The 7,500-nt window shown below is 41.3% G+C and overlaps 1 pseudogene; it reads right to left on the bottom strand.

Moving 5' to 3' along the window:
- Positions 1–3,505, bottom strand: part of LOC139752564 (protein gustavus-like) — a 40,882-nt pseudogene extending 37,377 nt beyond the window's left edge.
- Positions 3,506–7,500: the final 3,995 nt, after the last annotated feature.

Below are 7,500 nucleotides of genomic sequence, written 5' to 3' on the forward strand. Positions count from 1 at the left end.
CTGAATTATACCTAATTTTATACCTAACTATACCTAAATTTAGGGCAGCGGGTTTGGATGGTATTGCACTGGAATTTATATAAAAAAGGAAGTGACTGCATTGTTGACTGGTAGGTAAGATTATTTAATGTATGTATAACTCATGGTGAGGTGCCTGAGGATTGGCGGAATGCTTGCATAGTGCCATTGTTCAAAGGCAAAGGGGACAAAAGTGAGTGCTCAAATTACAGAGGTATAAGTTTGTTGAGTATTCCTGGTAAATTATATGGGAGGATATTGATTGAGAGGGTGAAGGCATGTACAGAGCATCAGATTGGGGAAGAGCCGTGTGGTTTCAGAAGTGGTAGAGAATGTGTGGATCAGGTGTTTGCTTTAAAGAATGTATGTGAGAATGCTTAGAAAAGCAAATGGATTTGTATGTAGCATTTAGGGATCTAGAGAAGACATATGATAGAGTTGATAGAGATGCTCTGTTGAAGGTATTAAGAATATATGGTGAGGGAGGCAAGTTGTTAGAATCAGTGAAAAGTTTTTATCAAGGACGTAGGGCATGTGTACGTGTAGGAAGAGAGGAAAGTGATTGGTTCTCAGTGAATGTATGTTTGCGGCAGGGGTGCGTGATGTCTCCATGGGTGTTTAATTTGTTTATGGATAGGGATCTTACGGAGGTGAATGCAAGAGTTTTGGAACAGGGGCAAGTATATAGTCAGTTCTGGATGAGAGAGCTTGGGAAGTGAGTCAGTTGTTGTTCGCTGATGATGCATCGCTGGTGGCTGATTCGAGTGAGAAACTGCAGAAGCTGGTGACTGAGTTTGGTAAAGTGTGTGAAAGAAGAAAGCTGAGAGTAAATGTGAATAAGAGCAATGTTATTAGGTACAGTAGGGTTGAGAGACAAGTCAACTGGGAGGTAAGTTTGAATGCATAAGACCTGGAGGAAGTGAAGTGTTTTAGATATCTGGGAGTGGATTTGGCAGCGGATGGAACCATGGAAGCGGCAGTGAATCGTATGGTGAGGGAGGTGGCGAAAGTTCTGTGAGTGTTGATAAATGTGTGGAAGTCAAGAACGTTATCTTGGAAAGCAAAAAAATGGGTAAGTTTAAAGGAATAGTGGTTCCAACAATGTTATATGGTTGTGAGGCGTGGTCTATAGATAGAGTTGTGCGGAGGAGGGTGGACGTGCTGGAAATGAGATGTTTGAGGACAATATGTGGTGTGATCGAGTACGTAATGAAAGGGTAAAAGAGATGTGTGGTGATAAAAAGAATGTGGTTGAGTGAGCAGAAGAGGGTGTTTTGAAAATGTTTGATCTCATGGAGAGAATGAGTAAGGAAAGATTGACAAAGAGGATATATGTGTCAGAGGTGGAGGGAACGAGAAGTGGGAAACCAAATTAGAGGTGGAAAGATGAAGTGAAAAAGATTTTGAACAGAGCCTGAACATGCAGGAGGGTGAAATGTGTGCAACTAATAGAGTGAATTGGAATAATGTGGTATTTCGGGGTCGACGTGCTGTGGATAGATTGAACCAGGGCATGTGAAGCGTCTGGGGAAACCATGGAAAGTTTTTTGGGGCTTGGATGTGGAAAGGGAGCTGTGGTTTCGGTGCATTATATATGACAGCTAAAGACTGAGTGTGAACGAATGTGGCCTTTGTTGTCTTTTCCTAGCGCTACCTCGCGCACATGCGGGGGGAGGGGGTTGTCATTTTCATGTGTGCTGGGGTGGCGACGGGAATGAATAAGGGCAGACAGTATGATTTATGTACATGTGTATATATGTATATGTCTGTGTGTGCATATATATGTATACGTTGAGATGTATAGGTAAGTATATGTGCGTGTGTGGATGTGTATGTATATACATGTGTATGTGGGTTTGTTGGGCCATTCTTTCGTCTGTTTCCTTGCGCTATCTCGCTAACGCGGGTGATAGCGACGAAGTATAATAATGATAATAGTTGCTACATGAGCTGTAATGACTTTGAACTTTAGTATGTGACCTTCGATGGTCTTTAAAGCAAGACTTTGATACCTTTAGTGTCCCGTTTATCATCTTAAAGTACTTTTATTATTATCTGAGACTTCCACTTCGCCTTTTTTGAATACCTAGCACGAAACGAGTGTAATCCATAAAGCTGGTGTGTCATTTGATGACCTTTGATGGCTTCAAATTAGCTATCAATGCCAATGTGCAGGTAACTTAAAAAGTTACGCAGACTCGAAACTACCCGCACCCAAACTCTGAAACTTGACATACGATTTTTATTGGCCTCTGAGACCAGAATTTGGTACCTTTGGAACCTGCCTTCAATCCTAAGGTATCTTCACTCTAATCTGATACTGCTAGGTCCGCTATTTTTGTTTCTTTTTTGGACACAGGGAACTAAGTGCAGGCTATAAGATTAGGGTGGCTTCCAGTGACCTTAGAGTGGTCTTCGATGCCAAGCTATGGTAGCTTAAAACCCAACACAAATTTTGAAGAACTTACGCCCAAAATCTAGGGCCTTTGTGATACACGAAGCCTTGGTATCTTTGAAACTTTAAAAGTGGCCCCTTTAAGTCTTTCAGGCCAGGATCTGGTACCCTTGGATGGCATTTTTGATTCAGAAGTACGCTCCTTATATTCCCAGGCTGCTCGGTTGCTTGTTATGAATGAGTGCAGTCAACTATGTATAATGTATAAGGATGGGGTAGCCTCAGAATGGGCATTGAGGTCGACGTTCAGATGCCTAAAACCTGACATAAATCCGAAATTACATATGTGCTAAATTAGGGCCTTTTTTCCTACAATATGACCCTGAAGATATACAAGTAAACGGATGAATTCACAGACACTCCGCGCTGTTTCTAGGTAAGACACAAGACTTATCCCCATGCATACTGTTCATCATTGCTGGGGTTACAGTGCCTTCAGACACACCCATCTTTGCCCTAATAGAGAGTGACTTTTTTCACATTCTTCAGTGCTCCCAGGACGTTTACGGCCTCGCCCACTCCGTGGTTCAGTTTAGCTTCCATACCTCCATCCGCTACCATATTCCCCACAGGTATCTAAAACACACCACTTCCTCCAAATTCTCTCAAGTCAAATTCGCACTCAAACACATCTGTCTCACTACCCTGCTAAGCCTAACATCCTAAGTCGTATTCACATTTGCTCTCAACTTTCTTCTGTCACACACTTTTTCAAATTCAGAATCCAGCTTTTGCAGTTTTTCGCTTGAGTCTACCATCAAAGCCATGGCATCTGCTAACAGTGTATGATTCACTTCTCATTCCCATCCCCACAAGCATGTTGTTAACCCTCACCCATCTTTAAAAGAGTAAACAGCCTTAACGCATGCCCATTTTTATAGGGAACCTTTTACCTTCCCTCCGTCCTACTAGTACGTACATACGCCTTACTTTCCCGATATCTACTTCTCGCTGCATCTTATAACTTTCACCCCAATCTACCTTCCACAAGGCATCTCCTTCATCTCTGTCGTACGATTTCTCCACATCCATAAGTGGTAAATGCAGATAACCCTATCTTTTTCAAATTATTTCTTAAACAATTTTGATCCTCAGCTTGCATAGGCCCCACACATCCTCTGCAACTGATGAAGCCACATTGCTAATCACCAGTCTGACACCCTCTGCATACTACCTTCATCTCAGACATCACTTTTCCGTGTAATATACGGGGTATATTGGACAGAATTACACCTTTGCAACTCGAGCATTCACTTTTGTTCCATTTGCCTTTATGTAATAGTACTATGCAGGAATTCCGCCAATTGTCAGACATCTCACCTTAGGATATGCATACATTGAAAATCTTACCTAACCAGTCAACAACACCGTCTTCTGCATTTCAACTGCCAAAACATCCACTCCAGCAGCTTTGCCGCATTTCATATTCAAAGCTCTCACCATCTCCCATATTGTTCCATATCATCCACCACGACTCCTCATACTTTATCCCAAACATCCCACATCTGCCACCCTATCATCTAACACGTTTAACAATCCCTCAAATCATTAATTTCTCTTCTTTACCTCTTTCTTCTTTTCCTATCACAAAATCCCAATCTACTCTCCTTAGTGTTGCTCTCATTTATTCTCTTGTTTTCAAGCCAGTTACTTACTTTCAAAACATTTACTTATTCTTCCTCAAATCTACTGATATTCTCTGGACCATCTTCTTTATATCTTACATCTTCCTCTTGACTTTTTACTGCTTTCTCTTGTAACTTTCACAATTACTCACTCCTTCCTTGCAAGTATCGCTCATATGCTTTTATTCTCTTTCACGAGGAACTCAGCTTCCTCATCTCACCATTTACTACCTTTTCCCACCTTGTATGATCCTATGTAACCAAGTTAGGTCATAACGTAGGGACACCAGTCGGCACACGACACTAATCCTCACGACATGGGGTCCTCCCATTTCTACTGATCCGTAAAGGTTGGTGGGTTGGGTAGCTGGACTTTAGGCCTATCGACCACCAACCTCATTAAGGCCCTCATCGTGAATATATAACCACCACCCGGAACATTTCTTATACCTTCTTCTGGTGCTGAAGATAATTCTAATACCATGTATACTCTCACGATGTATATTCCCCATTGCCTCTTCCAGGGGCCAAACGTAATGGACTTGGAGTGCGCACATATGCAACTAACGCTGTTGACGTAGCAATTTTATCTTACCTCATGTATATATACCCATGCATAGTGCAGTCCGTCAGTCAGTCAGTCAGTCATTATGCCTCAGACCACAAGCACACCACTCCGGCGCCTGAGCATATCTTTGCCATGAAACACCATGCTTTTCTTCCCCCAAGGCGACTATAGGGCTTCTCCCACATCAGTAGCAGCCTCCAGTAATGATAATAATGATAATAGAAATGATGACAATAATAGTAATAATAATAATAATGATAATCAATAATAATAGTAATAATAATGACAATAGTAATAAAAATAACGATAATGATAATAATGATAATAATAATGATAATAATAATAATAATGATAATAATAATAATAATAATAATAATAATAATAATAATAATAATAATAATAATAATAATAATAATAATAATATTTTTCATAGATTTATTATACTTTGTCGCTGTCTCCCTCGTTAGCAAAGTAGCGCAAGGAAACAGACGAAAGAATGGCCCAACCCACCCATATACACATGTATATGCATACACGTCCATACACGCACATATATATACCTATACATCTCAACGTATAAATATATATACACACACACAGACATATACATATATACACATATACACAATTCATACTGTCTGCTCTTCTTCAATCCCGTCGCCACCCCGCCACACATGAAATGACAGCCCCCTACCCCTGCGTGTCCGCGAGGTAGCGATAGGAAAAGACAACAAAGGCCATATTCGTTCACACTCAGTCTCTAGCTTCATGTATAATGCACCGAAACCAGAGCTCCCTTTCCACATCCAGGCCCCAAAGAACTTTCCATTGTTTACCCCAGACGCTTCACACGCCCTGGTTCAATCCATTGACAGCACGTCGACCCGGTATACCATATCGTTCCAATTCACTCTATTCTTTGCACGCCCTTCACCCTCCTGCATGTTCAAGCCCCGATCACTCAGAATCTTTTTCACTCAATTTTTCCACCACCAATTTGGTCTCCCATTTCTCCTCGTTCCCTCCACCTCTGAAACATATATCCTCTTGGTCAATCTTTCCTCACTCATTCTTGCCATTTAACCAAACCATTTCAAAACACCCTCTTCTGCTCTCTCAACCACACTCTATTTATTACCACGCATCACTCTTACCCTTTCATTACTTACTCGATCAAACCACCTTACACCACACATTGTCCTCAAACATCTCATTTCCAGTACATCCATCCTTCTCCGCACAACTATCTTTAGCCCACGCCTCGCAACCATATAACATTGGTGGAACCACTATTCCTTCAAACATACCAATTTTTCCTTTCCAAGATAACGTTCTCGACTTCCACTCATTCTTCAACGCTCTCAGAATTTTCGCCCCCTCCCTCACCTATGATTCACTTCCCCTTCCATGGTTCCATCCGCTGCTAAACCCACTCCCAGATATATAAAACACTTCACTTCCTCCAGTTTTTCTCCATTCAAACTTACCTCCCTATTGACTTGTCCATCAACCCTACTGTACCTAATAACATGAATAACATAAATAACATTTACTCTCAGCTTTCTTCTTTCAAACACTTTACCAAACTCAGTCACTAGCTTCTTCAGTTTCACCCGAATCAGCCACCAGCGCTGTATCATCAGCGAACAACAACTAACTCACTTCCCAAGCTCTCTCATCCACAACAGAATGCATACTTGCTCCTCTTCCCAAAACTTTTGATTTCACCTCTCTATCAACCCCATCCATAAACAAATTAAACAACCATGGAAACATCATGCACCCCTGCTGCAAACCAACATTCACTGAAAACCAATCACTTTCCCCTCTTCCTACACGTACACATGCCTTACATCCTCGATAAAAGCTTTTCACTGCTTCTAACAGCTTGCCTCCCACACCATATATTCTTAATACCTTCCACAGAGCATCTCTATCAACTTTATCATATGCCTTCTCGAGATCCATAAAAGCTACATACAAATGTATTTGCTTTTCTAAGTATTTCTCACATACATTCTTCAAAGCAAACACCTGATCCACACATCCTCTACCACTTCTGAAACCACACTGCACTTCCCCAGTCTGATGCTCTGTACATACCTTCACCCTCTCTATCAATACCCTCCCATATAATTCACCAGGAATTCTCAACAAACATATACCTCTGTAATTTGAGCACTCACTTTTATCCCCTTTGCCTTTGTACAATGGCACTATGCAAGCATTCCACCAATCCTCAGGTACCACACCATGAGTTATACATACATCAAATAACCTTGCCAACCAGTCAACAATATAGTCACCTCCTTTTTTAATATATTCCACTGCAATACCATCCAAACCCACTGCCTTCCCGGCTTTCATCTTCCGCAAAGCTTTTACTACCTCTTCTATGTTTACCACCTTATTCTCCCAAACCACTTCGACCAAAACACCCTAAGTCTGCCACTCTATCATCAAGCACATTCAACGAACCTTCAAAATACTCACTCCATCTCCTTCTCACATCACCATTACTTGTTATCACCTCCCCACTGGCCCCCTTCACAGATGTTCCTACTTGTTCCCTTGTCTTACGCACTTTGAATACCTCCTTCCAAAAACATCTCTTTATTCTCCCTAAAATTTAATGATATTCTCGCCCCAACTCTCATTTGCCCTGTTCTTAACCTCTTGCACCTTTCTCTTGACCTCCTGCTTCTTTCTTTAATATTTTTCCGTCATTTCAACTATTTCCCTGCAAAAATCGTCCAAATATCTCTCTCCTCTTCTTCATTAATAATCTTACTTCTTCATCCGACCACCCACTACCTTTTCTAATCTGACAACTT

Source organism: Panulirus ornatus, chromosome 13 (assembly GCF_036320965.1).
Source record: "Panulirus ornatus isolate Po-2019 chromosome 13, ASM3632096v1, whole genome shotgun sequence".
Classification (NCBI taxonomy): Eukaryota; Metazoa; Arthropoda; class Malacostraca; order Decapoda; family Palinuridae; genus Panulirus; species Panulirus ornatus.